The 19036-nt window shown below is 47.7% G+C and overlaps 1 long non-coding RNA gene across 1 annotated transcript in view; it reads left to right on the top strand.

Moving 5' to 3' along the window:
• The first annotated feature begins 336 nt into the window (after window positions 1-336).
• Window positions 337-19036, top strand: part of LOC144888508 (uncharacterized) — a 36439-nt gene continuing 17739 nt past the window's right edge. Inside the window, exons 1-3 of the long non-coding RNA XR_013621075.1 lie at window positions 337-592; window positions 7759-7866; window positions 8201-8263. This is a non-coding gene — a long non-coding RNA (uncharacterized LOC144888508). The remainder of the gene's footprint in view (window positions 593-7758; window positions 7867-8200; window positions 8264-19036) is intronic.

Below are 19036 nucleotides of genomic sequence, written 5' to 3'. Positions count from 1 at the left end.
ATATGGGCCTGAGATGAACATTTTAAAAGTTCAATTTTAGTCGGTTTGCTGCTCATGTGAACGAACACACACAGCGGGTGCTATATTCAAATCCCATCATGTACAGTACGTAATTTGTACACATTAATGCTGGTCGTCAACTCTCGTAAGACTATTGTCTTCTGGCACTGTATGACGAGTTACAACGGGTTTTATCCCACGAAACTGGCGGGATTTTAGCAAGGTACTCGCACACAATGGCATACTCTTTTCGACAGGCCCGGGAGATTGAGCATTCCACGAGCGAATGCGAGCAGGGGACCGAAGGGGAGGTGCTTGAGGAAAGTGGGAGGAGCCAGACGAAGACAAAGGTCAAACGAAGGGGGAATAAAGGAAGTGCCGAGAAAAATGGAACAGAGATAACTCGTACGTGTTAAATCGATTAAATATTAACGAGCAACACCCACATCTTCGCACAGTGATACAAAGAGCGAAGAGGCGATTATAGTGAAATAATCGTTGCCTTGTAGTTGTATACAGTACGAGTTCTCCCACCATGCGCGCCTCGGAAAGCTGCAAACGGCGAGGATCCGGGGGGGAGCCCGGGGAGTTGGTGAGGGAGGTTGGGGGGCCCGGGGGGAGGGGCACAGAGGATGTGAATGTGAAGAATTAGATATGATCGAGGATGAGTGCGAGGGAGGAGGGGTATAAGATGCGAGTGCAGAATTAGTGAGGATACGAATGAAAGGCAGGGGGAATATTTAATGAAAGGAAAAGGGGGAGGGGTGAGTGCAGAGATTACTGGATGAGTGAGTGACAGGAAAGGACAATAAGTCGGTCGTGAGTACAAGAGGAGTAATTATTGAACATGTATGTGTGAGAGTGTGTGCGAGAGCATGTATGTGTGAGAGTGTGTGCGAGAGCATGTATGTGTGAGAGAGCATGTATGTGTGAGAGAGCATGAATGTGTGTGAGTGTGAGCATGCATGTGTGTATGTCTGAACATGTGTGTATGTGTGAACATGTGTATGTGCGAGCGTTTGTGTGTGTGAACATGTGTGCATGTGTGAGCATGTATATGTGAGCATGTGTGTATGTGTGAGCATGTGTGTGTGTGTATGTGAGCATATGTGTATGTGTGAGCATGTGTGTATGTGTGAACATGTACATTTGTGAGCATGTGTATGTGAGCATGTGTGAACATGTGTGTATGTGTGAGCGTGTGTGTATGTGTGAACATGTGCATGTGTGAGCGTTTGTGTGTGTGAACATGTGCATGTGTGAGCGTTTGTGTGTGTGAACATGTGTGTATGTGTGAGCATGTATATGTGAGCATGTGTGTATGTGTGAGCATGTGTGTGTGTGAACGTGTGTGTGTGTGAACGTGTGTGTGTGTGCATGTGAACATGTGTGTATGTGTGAGCGTGTGTGTATGTGTGAACATGTGCATGTGTGAGCATGTATATGTGAGCATGTGTGAACATATGTGTGTGTGTGAGCATGTGTGTGTGTGAGTGTGTGTGCGAACATGTGTGCATGTATGTGAACATATGTGAGCATGTATATGTGAGCGTGTGTGTATGTGCGAGCGTGTGTGTGTATGTGCGAGCATGTGTGAACATGTGTGTATGTGTGTGTGTGTGTGAGTGTGTGAGCATATGTGTATGTGTGAGCGTGTGTGTGAGCATATGTGTATGTGTGAGCGTGTGTGTGAACATGTGTATGCGCGAACATGTGTGTATGTGTGAACATGTGTGTATGTGTGAGCATGTGTGTATGTGCAAACATGTGTGTATGTGAGCGTGTGTGTGTGTGTGTGAGTGTATGTGTATGTGCAAGCGTGTGTGTGTGTGTGTGTGTCTGTGTGTGTGTGTGTGTGTCTGTGTGTGTGTGTGTGTGTGTGTGTGTGTGTGTGTGTGTGTGTGTGTGTGTGTGTGTGTGTGTGTGTGTGTGCTTTTGTTTGAACGAGAGTTAATTTAATAGTGATGTTGTGACTTCTTAGTGCAAAAGAGGGAATTGAATTGTGTGAGATATGGACTTAAGTGAGGGGTGCATGCAAAACATTCATTCTGGATTATCTTCACTTCAAATCCCATAAACTTTAGGAATGAAATAAAGATCCCGATTATTCAGGTTCACTATGTTAACAAATATAATTTCGTTCAAAATTTTGGGAGATTAGCAAACCTGTACATTTTTGGAATCATCAGAGCATGGAGAATCCGAAAATCAATGTCGGCATTTGCACAGAAACCTGCATGGCCGCCATTTTGGATTTTCAAAATGGCCGCCATAAAATACATATTTTGCGCTGTCTCGGCTTCTAGTCAACCTAGAAACTTAATTAAATATGCTAATCCTATGTTTTCTGGGTCAAGGAATCCATTAAAGGACTCAAAATAGTGCTCAGGATTATAGAAAAGCAACAAACAAAGGTAATTGAAAACCATTGTCTTTATATTTGTGATATAACTGTTTTACATAATACTGTAGGAGCTGTGCTCCCACGTCAATCGGAAGAATGGACGCGACAAAAAGCTGGAATTCGTCCGAGTTTCTTTATTGTCACAAAACAACTCGGGTACTCTGAAAAGCCCGTTTATCGGGCAGCAATATATATACACACATTATCCCGGAGCGTTTGCCCGGGAAAGGCGAGAGGGGGCGTGGCCGGGCGTCCTGGCCGCGGCCTGGCAAGTCGAGGGCGGGCGTGGCCGGGCGTGCCCGGGCATGCCCGGGCGTCCCGGCCGAGGCCTGGCAAGTTGAGCGCGGGCCTGCCCGGGCATCCTGGACGAGCCCGGCATGGTGATCGCTCCGCGTCCTTGGTAGGTGCAACGCGATTGTGTAAACCCAGCGGTAGCGGCTACACACGTCCCCCCAGAATCGACTTGCACCGGCAGGGTCAATTTGAGGGGGGTCCTGATGACCCGGCTGAAGCGACCCCTGGCGGGTCGTGGGGGGGGGGCCGGTGTGGTGGTGGGCGGTCGAGTGGGGGGCACCGTGGACGGGGGGCGGCCTCGCCACGGCGGAAGGGCCAACCGTGGCGGTTGGTCGATGTCCACGTGCGCCGGCTTGAGGCGGTCCACCGCAATCCGGTCCGACCTGCCGCCGATGTCGATGACGAACGACTTGTCGTCCCGTCGCAGGACCCGGAAGGGCCCGTCGTACGGCGGCCGGAGTGGCCCCCGATGTGCGCCATGATGCACAAAAACGTACTCCGCTGTGCGAAGCGCTGGGGGGACGTCGGACTGGGGGTCACCATGGTGGGATGTTGGCACGGGGGCAAACCGTCGGGCGGCCTCCTGGAGGTGCGAGCGCTGGTGAGCTGCGGACCAGGGACTGGTAGCGTCGGGCACGAATTCGCCCGGGACGCGTAGCGCCTGGCCGTAGACAAGCTCGGCGGTGGATGCCCGGAGGTCCTCCTTGGGGGCCGTGCGGAGGCCCAAAAGGACCCACGGCAGCCAGTCGGCCCAACCGCCGTCTTGAAGGCCGGCCATGAGCGCGGCCTTCATGGAGCGGTGGAATCGCTCGCACAACCCGTTGGCTTGGGGGTGGTAGGCCGTAGTACGGTGGAGCTTGACCCCCAGGTTGCGGACGACCGCGTCCCACTGCTCGGAGGTGAACTGCGGTCCGCGGTCTGATGAGATGTCCACCGGTGCGCCGAAGCAGGCGACCCAGGTGGCGATGAAAGCCTGCGCCACGTCGGCGGTGGTGGTGGAGACGAGGGGAACGGCTTCCGGCCACTTGGTGGTCCTGTCCACCATGGTGAGCAGGTGTGTGAACCCCTGTGATGGGGGGAGGGGGCCCACCAGATCCACGTTGACGTGGTCGAAACGTCGTTCGGGCACGGTGAAAGGTGCCAGCGGGGCCTGGGTGTGTCGGTGGACCTTGGCCTGTTGGCAGGCTGTGCAGGAGCTGGTCCAATCGCGGACGTCCCGTCGAAGGCCGTGCCAGACGAATCGCGCCGACACCAGCTTCTGGGAAGCTTTCCGGCCCGGGTGGGAAAGGCCGTGGAGGGAGGCGAAGATGCGGCGTTGCCAGGCAACGGGCACGATGGGGCGAGGCTGGCCTTGGGAGACGTCGCAGAGCAGGACAGTGTCCGCGAAGGGGATGTCAGCCAGGCGGAGGCCCGTGTCCGCCGCCCGGAGGGCTTGCACCGTGGTGTCGGTGGTTTGGTCCACCGCCATAAGCGCGAAGTCCACGCCGAGGTGGACCGCGTTCACGCTGGCCCGAGAAAGACAGTCGGCCACGGCGTTGTTTTTGCCGGCGACGTGCTGGATGTCCGTGGTAAACTCCGACACGGCGGAGAGGTGGCGCTGTTGGTGGGCCGACCACGGCTCTGTGACCTTGGCCATTGTGTAAACCAACGGCTTGTGGTCGACGAACGCCGTGAAGGGTCGGCCCTCCAGGAGGTGGCGGAAATGGCAAACGGCCAGGTGTAGACCGAGGAGCTCACGGTCAAACGTGCTGTATTTGAGCTCGTTCGGCCGGAGCTGCCGGCTGAAAAAAGCGAGTGGCTGCCAAACCCCGTTCACCCATTGCTCATGTACGGCGCCCACCGCGTAGTCGGAGGCATCCGTGGTGAGGGCGATGGGAGCATTGAGCACCGGGTGAGCGAGCAGTGTTGCGTCGGCGAGGGCCCGCTTTGAGCTTTGGAAGGCCGCGTCCATTGCTGCGGACCAGACGATGTCATGCTTGGCCGGCTTGCCCCGGAGGGCTTCGTAGAGGGGCCGCATGAGTTGAGCAGCGTGGGGCACGTAGCGGTGATAGAAATTCACCATTCCCAGGAATTTCTGCAGGGCCTTTATGGAGCGGGGACGCGGAAACGTGGTGATGGCCTCGACCTTGGTTGGCAGCGGCACGGCCCCGTTCTTGGTGATGTGGTGGCCCAAAAGATTAACGGCCGTCGTGCCGAAGTGGCATTTGGCCGGGTTGACGATGAGGCCGTGCTCGCTGAGGCGCCCGAACAGTGTTCGGAGGTGGAGGAGGTGCTCGGCCCGGGACGTGCTGGCGACGAGGATGTCGTCCAGGTAAACGAAGAGGAACGGCAGGTCACGCAGCACGCCGTCCATCAAGCGCTGGAACGCCTGAGCCGCGTTCTTGAGGCCAAACGGCATCCGTAGGAATTCGAATAAGCCGAACGGCGTGATGACGGCCGTTTTAGGGACGTCGGCCGCCCTGACAGGTACCTGGTGATATCCCCGTATGAGATCGATTTTTGAAAAAATGACCCGTCCTACCAGACGGGTGGAGAAGTCTTGGATGTGCGGGATCGGATACCTGTCGGGGGTGGTAGCATCGTTAAGGCGGCCGAAGTCGCCACATGGGCGCCAGCCGCCCCCTGGCTTTGGGACGATGTGTAGTGGCGAAGCCCATGCGCTATCGGAGCGCCGCACGATGCCGAGGTGTTCCAAAGCGTTGAACTCGGCTTTGACCACGGCGAGCTTGGCTGGGTCGAGGCGGCGGGCTCTGGCGTAGACCGGCAGGCCCGTGGTTGGTATGTGGTGCTCGATCCCATGTCGTACTGCGACGGCCGAAAACGTTGGCCGCGTGAGGGCCGGGAACTCCGTGAGCAGGCGAGCAAACTCGTTCGCCGCCGGGAGGGCGCATGCCAGCTCGGTCGGAGCGGAGCTGCTCAATGTGCATACCAGGGAGCTGAAGGTCTCGGCGTTGATGAGGCGACGCCGTTGGACGTCCACCAGCAGTCCGTGTGCGCAGAGGAAGTCGGCGCCTAGCAGAGCCATGGGCACGTTTGCGGTTACAAACGTCCAAGTAAAGCGTTGGCCGCCGAAGCAGAGGGTGACGTTGCGCGGGCCGAAGGTGCGGATGGCCGATCCGTTGGCCGCAACCAAGGAGGGGCCGCAAACCGCGGACTGCCTGTCCTGATCAGAGGCGGGTATGACGCTCAGTTGGGCGCCGGTGTCGCACAGGAAGCGCCGTCCGGACGCTTTGTCCGTGATGAAAAGTAAGTTGCCCGTGTGGCCGGCGCTCATGGCTGGTAATGAACGCCTGCCCGGCCGTTTCCTGGCCTGCCGAAGGTGCACGGGGGTCGGCACGTCCAGGCCTTCTGTCCGAACCTGGCATGATAGTAACACCACGCTTGGTCAGGTGGAGGCCCTGGTCGTCGTGCTGGAGGTGGTCGGCTCGGCGTAGCGGCCGCCAATTGCGTCGGCAGTTCGGTCGTCGACCGTGCCGGGTGCTCGGGCGCCATGGGCGTTGCGTCGGACGGCGGTGGGCCCCAAGTCGCTGCTGCAATGCGTTGGCCTGCCGCGGAGATCTTGTCGGCTTCCCTGGCGAGGGCGCGGGGATCCGTGATAGTCGTGCTTGCCAGGGCGAGGCGTACCGGGCTAGGCAGCTGACGGAGGAACAGCTCCCGGAACAGGAATGCCGGAGAGTGCTCGCCGAGCAGCGAAAGCATGTAGTCCATTCGCTCGGACGGGCGCGTGTCGCCGAGCTCGGGCAGGTCGAGCAGGCGCCGTGCGCGTTCCGCCGATGGGAGGGTGAAAGCGTCAAGGAGGAGCTTTTTAATCGCGCCGTATTTGTCAGCGGCTGGCGGGCTCTCGAGGAGGCTCAGGGCGCGGGCCGCGGTGGCTGAACCGAGCGCTGCTACCACATGGTGGAAGCGGGTGTCGTCGGCCGTGATGCCTCGCAGGGCGAACAGGGAGTCCGCCTGGGTGAACCAAACCGCCGCGTGAGCCTCCCAGAAGGTAGGCAGTTTAAGGGCAACTGCTGTGTCCATGTCGGTAGGTCACCAATGTAGGAGCTGTGCTCCCACGTCAATCGGAAGAATGGACGCGACAAAAAGCTGGAATTCGTCCGAGTTTCTTTATTGTCACAAAACAACTCGGGTACTCTGAAAAGCCCGTTTATCGGGCAGCAATATATATACACACATTATCCCGGAGCGTTTGCCCGGGAAAGGCGAGAGGGGGCGTGGCCGGGCGTCCCGGACGCGGCCTGGCAAGTCGAGAGCGGGCCTGGCCGGGCATGCCCGGGCGTCCCAGCCGAGGCCTGGCAAGTTGAGCGCGGGCCTGCCCGGGCGTCCTGGACGAGCCCGGCATGGTGATCGCTCCGCGTCCTTGGTAGGTGCAAGGCGATTGTGTAAACCCAGCGGTAGCCGCTACAATACATGATATTGCAAGTCTTTTGAAGTTATAGGTATGGGTTTATAAAGCAAGAAAACAGCCTTGTTCGTATCAGATTGAACTATAAGTCCTATACACAGGATCTACTAGGTCTGCACCGTTCAGGAATATGCTTTTACAGATCTTCATCACTGTCCTGAGTGTCATTTTCGCAAAGGTGTCTACGCAAATGCCAACATTAATTTTTGGATTCCTCATGCTCTGAATATTCCAAAAATGTATAGCTTTGCTAATCTCCAAAACATTTGAACGAAAAAACATAGTGAACCTGACTAGATGATCCCTTCGGGATAATTTCATCTTTTGCATCAAACCTTGAGAGCATCACTTCATCATGATTACCAACCTGAGCATGTTGTCCGTTTTTATCCGTGCAGTCCACGTGATTTATTGACTGGTAGTTGGGCTGAAAAAAAAAATTGTACACATGGTCGAGGCTCGTGGAAGAGCTAGCATTAATTAGAAATTGACAGGATTAATTAGAAATTGACAGGATTAATTACAGCACAGATCCATTTTGAATAAGCAGTTAGCCTGAGGCACTCTGCTTATACCGAAGCTTGATTTGAGATCTCACGTTTCATCATCTTCTCCCTCCCTTTTCCCTTTGGTCTTACTCATTACCCCCCATGAGAAACGAGCGTGCCGAACCTGTCTCGCTGGTAACCCACATTATGACATGTTGACACACTTGCAAGAATTTTCCAGCACCCTCGAAGAGCACCCTCCCAAAGATGAGAAGGTACTTACCTGCACTTGAAGCTTCATTCTTCATCCCCCACTACCTTCTTGCACTGGTACGTTACAGCTCTTAATTCTGATATATACCACATTTAGTGTTAAAAGGCGTTTGCAAAGAATTTTTTTTTAATTCAGCAGGACAAAGGTTTTAAATTAAACATTGATCCTCATATAAAGTGTGGCCTTGCTGATAGAGGTGAGAGAAAAGACCTTTTTATGCCCCAGCGAATTCTCACTGAAGGCAAACAGTGATAACCATGTTCTAAACAATTTGTTGAAAGTGAAAGGCCATCCATACTTGGCAGGACTGACACATTGTACTTCTGTATTCCCAGGAGCTGGTCCAAGCAGATAGACGAGCCATTCAGAGTTGTTCCCGGTGTCTGGCAGGAGAGCCGGTGGGAGATATTGTTTTATTACTTACAAGTAACATTTATATTACCAAGAGGAATACCACCCAACTTCAATAACATTTAAAACATGCAATGGTAATTGTGAAAAAAAAAAAAAAATAAAATAAAATAAAAAATATATATATATATATATATACACTACATGACCAAAAGTATGCAGACACCCGAACATCACACATCTCATTCCAAAATCATGGGCATGAATATGGAGTTGGTCCCCCCTTTGCTGCTAGAACAGCCTGCACTCTTCTGGGAAGGCTTTCCACTTGACGAGATGTCATAACATTGCTGCGGGGATTTGCTTCCATTCAGCCACCAGACCATGAATGAAGTCGGGCACTGATGTTGGGCGATTAGGCCTGGCTTGCTGTCAGCGTTCCAATTCATCCCAAAGGTGTTCGATGGGGGTGAGGTCAGGGCTCTGTGCAGGCCAGTCAAATTTTTCCACACCGATATCAACAAACCATTTCTATATGGACCTCGCTTTGTGCACAGTGGCATTGTCATGCTGAAACAGGAAAGGACCTTCCACAAACTGTTGCCACAACGTTGGAAGGACACAATCCTCTAAAATGTCATTGTATGCTGTAGCGTTAAGATTTCCCTTCACTGGAACCAACGGGCCTAGCTCGAACCATGAAAAACAGCCCCAGACCATTATTCCTCCTCCACCAAACTTTACAGTTGGCACTGTGCATTTGGGCAGGTAGCGTTCTCCTGGCATCCGCCAAACCAGATTCGTCCATCAGACTGCCAAATGGTGAAGCGTGATTCATCACTCCAGAGAACGCGTTTCCATTGCTCCAGAGTCCAATGGCGGCGAGCTTTACACCACCGCTCTTCAGATCCGCCATGAGAGATGTAAGCTTGATACTGAAGACCAGTGCAGTTAGTCTTCCCGATGTCGTATGTACTCCCGATGTCGTATGTACTCCCAAGCACTCACCGCAGGCAGGTAGGTGGTCTTTCTGTCTTCTACCGACTCCTCTCCGGCCTTGCTCCCCCAGCTCTCTCTGTGCTCTGTCCCCCAAATATTCCTACAGGTCGCACAAGATCTGCCAGCAAGCCTCTGATGGTTAAACTGCCAAAATCTCGACTCTCTGCTCACCTTCACTCCTTCATTCCTCTTTTCTCCTGCCTCTGGAACAAACTCCCACACTCCCTTCAATCCCACTCCTCCCTCCAGGTCTTTAAAACAGCTGTTCACCACCATCTCTTATCTTCCCCCATCCAAAACCTTGATCTTTTCTACCCCCGCTAATTCACCCCAGATCCACCTTGTTTGAAATTCCAACTTCTTTCCTGGAAGTCCTGGCAGTGTCCATATGTTTTATACCTCTCCCACCGCCCCCTTCCCATGCCCCCCCCCCCCAAAGCCCTCGCCCTCTCTCAGATCTCTCGATGTCTCCATGTCTCCATGTCTCTCGGTCCCTGCTCTCAAATGTTGTGTTTGTGTCCTTCCCCCTCTCTCCCCATCTTGTCTACCGCTCCCGATGTTATATGTTTTATGTGTCGGTTTGTCTTTCTGTGTGATTAATGTTCGCTCTTTCACGAGCCTCGATCTTGTATCCCCAACAAAAAAAAAAAACCAAAAAAAAAAAACCACCCGACTCTTGGCATTGTGCATGGAGATCTAAGGCTTGTGTGCAGCTGCTCGGCCATGGAAACCCATTTCATGAAGCTCCCGACGAACAGTTGTTGTGCTGACGTTGCTTCCAGAGGCAGTTTGGAACTCGGTAGTGAATGTTGCAACCGACGAGAGACAATTTTTACGCACTATGCGCTTCAGCACTCGGCGGTCCCGTTCTGTGAACTTGTGTGCCTACCACTTTGCAGCTGAGCTGTTGTTGCTCCGAGATTTTTCCACTTCACAATAACAGCACTTACAGTTGACCGGGGCAACTCTCGCAGGGCAGAAATTTGACCAACTGACTTGTTGGAAAGGTGGCATCCCATGACGATGCCACGTTGAAAGTCACTGAGCTCTTCAGTACGGTCCATTCTACTGCCAATGTTTGTCTGTGCTCTCTGGAGATTGCATGGCTGTGTGCTTGATTATATATACCTTTCAGCAATGGGTGTGGCTGAAATAGCCGAATCCACGAATTAGAAGGGGTGTCCGCATACTTTTGGTCATGTATGTATGTATGTATATATATATATATATATATATATATATATATATATATATACACAGATTGATTATTATATATACTCGCAACGGTACCCGCCCTACAGGCGGGGCTTCAATTGGGAGGCCCAAATGAAAAGGCTAAATATCAAAAATTGAAGGCTTTTTTTTCTTCTTTTAAACGATTCATATAAACATCCGTTAAATCTCGATCGGTGCAGACGTTTGTGTGGCACCCGGGAAAATAACGTCATGCGGGAGCAAGTATCAGCAGGATGTGGCAGTATGGGAGTCGACGTTTGATCCTTCTTCATGCCGAAGTAGCCCAACACTTATCTAAGCATTCCGCTCTTCAGATCCGCCATGAGAGATTTAAGCTTGATACTGAAGACCCGTGCAGTTAGTCTTCCCGATGTCGTATGTACTCCCGATGTCGTATGTACTCCCAATGTCGTATGTACTCCCGATACGTGTTTCCTTCATTGTAAAAACTTCCAAATCAACAGTTAAAAGGATTTTGAGCCGATCGGTGCAGCCGTTTGTGCGGCACCCGGTGCAGCCGATCGGTGCAAACGTGGACGTTATTTTCCCGGGTGCCGCACAAACGGCTGCACCGATCGAGATTTAACGGATGTTTTCTATCAATCGTTTAAAAGAAAAAAAGCCTTCAATTTCTGATATTTAGCCTTTTCATTTGGGCCTCCCAATTGAAGCCCCGCCCACAGGGAGGGTGCCGTTGCTAGTCGTCACAATGAAAACATCGTCAACAACAATATTGACAGATAAAGGTGATATAATATAACAAATATCATGAAACATTTACATTTTGTAATCCATTGTATAATTTAAATAAACATAAATGCAAATTTCGCACGTGGAAAAAGTAAGTACACCCCTACATTTATCACCACTTCAAATATCTAAAATTAGAATCAGGTGCACCAGCTCAGGTGCAAATGATTAGAACATCGTTAGAGAGGATCTTGGAGGAACCTGTCTTATTTAAACCTCAGACATTTAGTTTGGTTTGCTCTTTGTTGTTGAAGTGTACGGTGTCACCATGCCAAGATCAAAAGAGCTCTCTGAGGCCATCAGAAAGAAGGTTATTGATGCCTACGAGTCTGGGAAGGGATTTAAAAAGATCTCCAAACAATTTGAAATCAATCATTCGACTGTCCGGAAGATCATCTACAAGTGGAGAAGATTCCAAACAACTGCCAACTTGTTCAGGCCAGGCCGCCCCAGTAAGTTCAGCCCGAGAGCAGACCGCAAGATGCTGAAAGAAGTCTCGAAGGACCCCAGAATGTCATCACGGGACCTACAGGTAGCTCTTGCCACTGTTGATGTCAAAGTGCACGAGTCTACCATTAGAAAGAGGCTGCACAAATTTGATCTACATGGGAAGTGTGCCAGGAGGAAACCTTTGCTGTCCAGAAAGAACATCAGGGCAAGACTAAAGTTTGCCAATGAACACCTAGGCAAAGACCAGCACTTCTGGAACAATGTGCTCTGGCCAAATGAGTCAAAGGTAGAGCTATTTGGCCACAGTACCAGAAGATATGTTTGGCGAAAACCAAAGACAGCATTTGACCACAAGAACCTGATACCAACTGTAAAGCATGGTGGTGGAAATATTATGGTTTGGGGCAGCTTTGCTGCATCAGGGCCTGGGCAGCTCACCATCATATAATCCACGATGAATTCTTCATTGTACCAGAGGATGCTTGAGGATAATGTGAGGCCATCTGTCGGAAAGTTGAAGCTCAACCGAAGGTGGACCTTGCAACATGACAATGACCCTAAACACACCAGTAAATCCACCAAGGAATGGCTGAAAAGAGAGAAATGGAGGGTTCTGGAATGGCCAAGTCAAAGCCCGGATCTAAATCCCATTGAGATGTTGTGGGGGGATTTGAAACGAGCTGTGCATGCAAGAAACCCCTCAAACATCGCACAGCTGAAAGAATTCTGCATGGAGGAGTGGGCAAAAATTTCTCCCAGTCGATGTTAGAGACTGGTAGGCAGTTATAAGAAACGCCTACTTGAGGTTGTTTCTGCCAAAGGGGGAAATACCACCTATTAGAGCCAAGGGTGTACTTACCTTTTCCACATGCGGCATTTGCATTTATTGTACACCGCACCTTTCCTATGCCATCTCCAGGCATTGCAAATCGTCATTGCCGGGCACCGAAGGGGGCTCGGCAGTGACGCATGCTGAAAGGGAGAACTCAGTTTTCACTCTCGTTGTTTGTTTTTCTTCTTGTTTGTTTTCTTTCTTGTTTGTTTTCTTTCTTTCTTTCTTGTTTGTTTGTCCGGGCGATATCTCAGCCATCCTTTGAGCTAGGAAGCTGAAATTTCGGCACAATAGTGAGCAAGTCCTTTGTCAAAAAGGTATTTTTTGTTTTTTGATTAATCAATTAATTGAGGAGTTATTTAATTATGAGCGGTTAATTAAGTACTTATTTAATTAATCAAATTTCCTTTCTCTTCTGACCATTAACTCAGGCACCTTTTGAGTTAGGAAGCTGATATTTGGACTGCCAATGACCAGGTGATTTGGCTGCAAAGGCTATTTTTGATTTATTAATTAATCAATTAATCGATTAATTATTTAATTATTCAATTAATGACAATTTTTTTTCTTTTTTTTAAGTTACAGAATCTGATGAAATGGTGGTGGTTTATGTGTTCTCTAACCGAATTGATTAATAATTTAATTTTTTATGATTATTATTTATTTATTTTCATTATTAATCATTTATTTATTTTCTTTCTCATTTGGCCAATATCTCAGGCACCTTTTGAGCTCGGAAGCTAATATTTGGACATGAGTGACCAAGTGATGTCGCTATCAAGGATATTTTTGATTTATTGATTAATCAATTAATCAATTAATCGATTAATTATTTAATTATTTGATTAAGTACTAAATTTTTATTTTTTTTCAGTTGTAGATTCTGATGAAATGGTGGTGGTTTATGTGTTCTGTGACCGAATTGATTAATAATTTAATTTTTTAATGATTATTATTTATTTATTTTCATTATGAATCATTTATTTATTTTCTTTCTCATTTGGCCAATATCTCAGGCACCTTTTGAGCTGGGAAGCTATATTTGGACATGACAGTGACCAAGTGATGTGGCTATCAAGGATATTTTTGATTTATTGATTAATCATTTAATCGATTAATTATTCATTGATTAATTGATTAATTATTGATTAATTATTTAATTTTTTATTAATGACTTATTTAATTAAATTCCTAAAAGATACATCTTCGGATGAAGCACTTGTGGTTTAGTTATGCTATTAGCCAATTGATTAAGAAAATATTTTGTGATAATCTTTTATTGATTTTAATTATAATAATAATAATAATCATAATTCATTTATTTTGTATAGCGCTTTTCAAGAAGCCCAAAGGCGCTTTGACAGAGTGGAAAACATAATGCATGACAATACATGAAAACAACAATTGCAAAAAGACGAATCAATAGGGAAATATTTAAAGCAAAAGGAGGGAGAAGGAGAAGAGATAGTCAGGGGTTAAATGCTGTGGGTTGAATGTTGAATGCAGTGTTGAACAGGTGGGTCTTTAGTGATGTTTTGAATGTGGTGAGTGAGGAGGAGTCTTTGATGGTGTGAGGTCGTGAGTTCCAGAGGGTGGGAGCAGCGATGTAGAAGACCCTGTCCCCCCAGGATCTGAATTTGGTAGCGTACACCTCTCCCTCCCAATGCAGCCTCTATGAGGTGCACTGCGGTATTGCCGGGCGCCGGAGGCGCCCCGGCAATGCCGCGCTGTAGGATATTTAATTATTTGGCATGGGGGTGGTGTACTTTGAATGTATCTGTACTTGTTTGTTTGTTTGTTTTCTTGTTTGTTTGTCCGGACGATATCTCAGCCAACCTTTGAGCTAGGAAGCTGAAATTTCGGCACAGTAGTGAGAAAGTCCTTTGTCAAAAACATATTTTTTGTTTTTTGAATAATCAATTAATTAAGGAGTTATTTAATTATTAGCGATTAATTAAGTACTTATTTAATTAATTGAATTTCCTTTCTCTTCTGACCATTAACTCAGGCACCTTTTGAGTTAGGAAGCTGATATTTGGGTTATGCCAATGACCAGGTGATTTGGCTGCAAAGGCTATTTTTGATTTATTAATTAATCAATCAATTAATCGATTAATTATTTAATTATTCGATTAATGACAAAAAATTTTTTTTTTTAAAGTTACAGATTCTGATGAAATGGTGGTGGTTTGTGTTCTCTGACCGAATTGCTTAATAATTTAATTTTTTATGATTATTTATTTATTTTCATTATTAATCATTTATTTATTTTCTTTCTCATTTGGCCAATATCTCAGGCACCTTTTGAGCTCGGAAGCTAATATTTGGACATGAGTGACTAAGTGATGTGGCTATCAAGGATATTTTCGATTTATTGATTAATCAATTAATCAATTAATCGATTAATTATTTAATTATTCGATTAATTACTAAAAAAAATTTTTTTTTTTTCAGTTACAGATTCTGATGAAATAGTGGTGGTTTATGTGTTCTGTGACCGAATTGATTAATAATTCAATTTTTTAATGATTATTATTTATTTATTTTCATTATTAATCATTTATTTATTTTCTTTCTCATTTGGCCAATATCTCAGGCACCTTTTGAGCTGGGAAGCTAATATTTGGACATGACAGTGACCAAGTGATGTGGCTATCAAGGATATTTTTGATTTATTGATTAATCATTTAATCGATTAATTATTTATTGGTGAATCAATTAATTATTTAATTTTTTATTAATGACTTATTTAATTAAATTTCTAAAAGACACATCTTCGGATGAAGCACGAGTGGTTTAGTTATGCTATTAGCCAATTGATTAAGAAAATAATTTGTGATAATCTTTTATTGATTTTAATTATACAATTAATCAATGAATTAGCGTACACCTCTCCCTCCCAAAGCAGCCTCTATGAGCTGCACTGCGGTATTGCCGGGCGCCTAAGGCGCCCCGGCAATGCCGCGCTGTAGGATATTTAATTATTTGGCATGGGGGCGGTGTACTTTGAATGTATCTGTACTTGTGTTTATTTAAATTATACAATGGACTACAAAATGTAAATGTTTCATGATATTTGTTATATTATATCAACTTTATCTATCACTATTGTTTAAATGAAGATCAAATAGCTGTATGTTGAAATATGTTGAAAAAGTCAAAACTTTACATGGGGTGTACTTACTTTTTCACGTGACTGTGTGTATATACAGACTTGGCATTTAATATGGAATATATATTTTTTCTTGACTTGGGTTTACTTTCTTAACGCAGTATATCAATCTGGTGAGTTTATTTTACACTTTGGTGATTTATTTGTTAAAAGAACCATGTCACTGATTGTCTGTCGCAGCAAGAAGTCAACAACAGGATTATATCACAGGTGGCGTGGCAAAATGTACGGACAGGTGCATTTGATGATTGGCTTCACAGTCGGGTATACAAGGGTTGTTGCGTTCTGTATTAGTGGAAAACAACTGCTGCACGTCTCCAAAAGTCATTGCCGCTTCCTCTGGAGATGGTCCGTCAACTCGACAATGCTGTTTGACATGGAGTGGTGGCTTTACGAAATTACGGCATGAAAAAGCGTGCTATTGCTCGGCAGTATGGCATCACTCAAGGTCAGGTGTCAAAGATCCTGAAACGAAATGCTCAGAGGGGTGTCCCTACTCCAATACCGAGGCCAGGACGTCCCCGCAGAACCACAAGGAGGGATGATCGCCAGCTGCACCGGTTAGTCCGCAATGGCCGTACCAAGTCAGCTAATCGGCTTAGGGCTGAGTGGCAGCAACTGACAAATGTGCCTGTATCCAGAAGGCTAGTCAACCAACGACTGGTTCAAGCAGGCTATCGTGCCAGGCGTCCCCTGAGAAAGCCACGCCTGACCAGACAACACCACCAGCGCCGATTGCAGTGGGCCAGAGAGCACCGTCAATGGCAGCCAGGACACTGGAATCACGTGATCTTCAGTGACGAGTCTAGATTTCTGGTCTATCATCAAGATGGCCGTATCCGAGTGCGCAGACAAGTGCATGAGGCCTACAACAAAGATTGTATAGTGCCAAGAGTCCAAGCTGGAGGTGGTGGGGTGACCGTTTGGGCTGCTTTTCATGCAGGGGGCAAAACTGACCTGGTTGTTCTGAATGGAAACCTGAACCAGTTCAAGCACAGGGCCATTCTGGAAGAAACATTGCTTCCATTTGCTCGTGCAGCCTTTCGAGGAAACTTTGTCTTCCATCATGACAATGCACGGCCTCATCGTGCTCGCATGATCCAACACTTTCTTGCTGACCGTGGTGTAGAGCATATGGAGTGGCCTGCCATGTCCCCGGATATGAATCCGATAGAGAACTTGTGGGCAGAATTAACGCGTCAAATCGACCACTTGGACCAGCAGCCGACCTCTGTGCGTGAATTGCAGCAGGCTATTGTCACTGCATGGCAAGCGATTCCTGTCCAAACCATGGCAAATCTCGTGAACAGCATGCCTCAACGTGTACGTGCTCTCCTGAATGCTCGTGGGGGTTACACGAAGTACTGAACTGTAATTTTACTGTCCGTAATCCCAGTCGTAATTGAACCTTTGTTTTTGTTAAAAAATTTTTTGGCTAATGTGCAAAATAAAGAGATACTTCTGGAAAACGTACAGAAGTTTAACACAGTACTGTCCATGAATTGAGTTTGATATCAGTTTACATCACTTTCAAGGATCAATTTATTTGTTTCGAAATGTCAAATGTGGTTTTTCTTTCTTTTAAAGGTCACATTAACAAAATCTAGAATAATTTTAACATAATTCCAATGAACTTTTGGTTCTAAGACATCTTGAAAAGTAAGTTCACCCCCACAAAAAAAATATGCCATATTAAATGCCAAGTCTGTATGTATATAAATATATATATATATATATATATATATATATATATATATATATATATATATATATATATATACATATATATATATATATATACATATATACATATACATATATACATATATATATATATATATATATATATATATATATATATATATATATATATATTGTTGCGAATATGGAATTTGGCCTCCATATCCGCTTGTAAATATTCCCCTATTTTCCCCAATACTCCCCAACTATCCCCAATCCCCCATTCCCTAGTCCCATTGTCTGTAAACAACAATCAGTAGAGCCGACCTTCCCCTTTTTCCCCCATTAAATGTCGTGCCCAGGTCCACCGCACCACACGTAGACCACTTTCGGACATCTTGCTAGTTATTCTTAGTCTATGTCAGTTAAGGCCTCGTTTCCATTAATTATGACTCTTCGTTGCACCAGAATGTGATTATATGGCACCAGTAGTGAGTTTAGGACCTTTCCCATACCTCCTCCCATCTTCTTCCCCGTCTACAACAACAGAGGGGCACGGCGCTGCGCGGGGGGGAGTGTGCGTCCTCCCACCGGCTCGGTTAGCCGCCATCGACAATGCGCTCCAGACAACGCGCTCCAGACCATGCGCTCCACGGGGTTACCACAAAGGGGCTCCTTGTCAGCTCCTCGTCAAGGGCGGAGCCGGTAACCCCCCCGCACGCACCCAATGAGAAGCAACGTGCCGATTCCACGAGGCGGAGCTAACGAGCCGAGGGCGTGTCACTCCCCGCCGGATATACGCGGCCCCGCGCCGGATGTGACGTGAGATGCGCCCCCAGCTTGAGCAGACAAGACGCCATCCGAGCGCTGCGACCTCCCCGCATCTCTAGACCGGACCGGGTCGACCCTGTCCTTGAGCCAAGAGTGCACCTTGAGCCATCGATACCCGCTGTCCTTTCCATCAATCCCCGTGTGAGTCAGCTTTGTCCCGTTTATCTGTCGTCTGTTGGGAATAATATAAGATTGGGTCTAAGTGCTTGTCTTTCTATGTTGTACCTCTCGTCCCTGTAATCTGACCTTCCGAACGAATATAATCTCCTCCGGAGGTCTTGAGAACTGAACCCTGGGTGTCGTGTCATTTGAAACCCAGCCGTGTGTCCTTTTCCTTTATTGCCTTTATTGACCTAGCGCAGCGCGATTAGTCGACGTTCGGGTATAATCGGGTAACTTGTGCAGACGTGGTCATACCAAAACCGCTCGGTAAATAACATCCAAGCCACGTCTGTAACAATTGGTGTCGAGGAGTGGAATTCGAACCCGGGACTAAACTTATTAGGCCCAAATTTGTAACAATTAGAATCGATTCGGAGCGCGTTTCCCGCGCGTTGTTAGGCCCAAACCAGGGAGGGAGAATCGATTCGGAGCGCGTTTACTGCGCTCGACGAAATTATAACGGTCGAAATTTTGTTTTGTTGTATAAAAACCCGTATTTTGAAAGTCGCGCTATGGCAGACCAAGACAGCTGGGGTCCGGTAGGGGAGAGTGGGGCAGGGTCGATCCAGGACCAAATTGAGGGACAAGAGGAGAGCGAAGCAGTGAGGGTAGCAGATTCGCAAAATAGCGTCGTCACGCACGAGGTAACGGGCGCGCGAAATGGCGCCTCGCAAATAGCTACGGCGGCCGCACCCGCTGCACAAGTGG

Source organism: Myxine glutinosa, chromosome 12 (genome assembly GCF_964187855.1).
Source record: "Myxine glutinosa chromosome 12, kmMyxGlut1.1, whole genome shotgun sequence".
Lineage (NCBI taxonomy): Eukaryota > Metazoa > Chordata > Myxini > Myxiniformes > Myxinidae > Myxine > Myxine glutinosa.
The sequence above is the reverse complement of the archived record's forward strand: the minus strand, read 5'-3'. Positions and strand labels throughout refer to the sequence as shown.